Below are 1,083 nucleotides of genomic sequence, written 5' to 3' on the forward strand. Positions count from 1 at the left end.
ACCATGAATGGGCAACATCCTCAGCAGCGAGTGGCGGGGGGGAGGCAGAGTCCAGCAGCTAAGGAGGATGCTCAGCCTTGAAAACTAGCCCAGCAGCAGGGAGTGAATGAACAGGGAGAAGGGGAAAGCAGGCTCAGGCAAAGCCCCATTTGGAAGGAGCTAAGAAGTCAGGGCTCTGCAAGGGGAATGCTCCCCTTGCAGGATGAGGCTGGAATATGCTGAGGAAGTGGAGGGGCAAAGTGTCAGGGAAAACCGTGAATCCGCACTCCAGCTTGAAGGAGGGGAAGAGGAAAACACCAAGGGAAGGAGGAGCAGGCAGGGAGGTGATGGGAGGAGATTATAAGCATGACAAGCAAGTCTACCTCTGATCCGGCTTGGACTTTCTTTGCAGTTGCAGTTTCCCTGTGCCTGTTTCAGCAGTCTGGAGCTCCAACCAGCTCCAGCCATTTCAGCTGATGTTTGCCCTGAGGACAATATCCCCCAGCCCCCATTAGGTCCAGCTACAGCAGAAACAAGCCAGCCCTTGCTGAAAACCAGGGTTGTGCTTGGTACATGGCACTGGGTACTGTGGGTGCAGAGGAGTCCTTCAGCCAGCAGCCTGCACAGAGAAGGGGACTGGGGAGATGGTGCCTGCTTCCCTGCTTCTTCCAGCCTTAGAGGGGCTGCTCTGGCCCTAGCTTGCTGCATGAGCAAGGCTAGATGCCAGCAAGGGCTGGGACAGCACAGGCTGCCTGGCCTGCAGGATCAAGTCCTGCTTCTTCTGTGGGTAATATTTAGAAACAACATTATTTGGGACAATGTTTCCACTGACCTCAATGAGGTTTGCTGCAGTTGTGGTCTAAATCCCTTATAAAGGTTTGTAATGGCAAATACATTGGAGAAATTGTCCCTATGGCAGCATGCTGTACCTTTCTCAACCCATGTCCCCCCCACATTGGAGTCTCCTGGGGGCTGTCCTGCAAGGCAGGAGGCAATTGGAGCTGAGTTTTGCATCCAGGAAGTGCTGTGTGATGGCAATCGCTGCAGACAACTAGCTTCTTGGTGCCTTAAAGTGTGCTTTCTGCCCTTAAACCAGGGGCAGCT

Source organism: Chaetura pelagica, unplaced genomic scaffold, assembly GCF_000747805.2.
Source record: "Chaetura pelagica isolate M959 unplaced genomic scaffold, ChaPel_1.0 scaffold146, whole genome shotgun sequence".
NCBI classification, from domain to species: Eukaryota; Metazoa; Chordata; class Aves; order Apodiformes; family Apodidae; genus Chaetura; species Chaetura pelagica.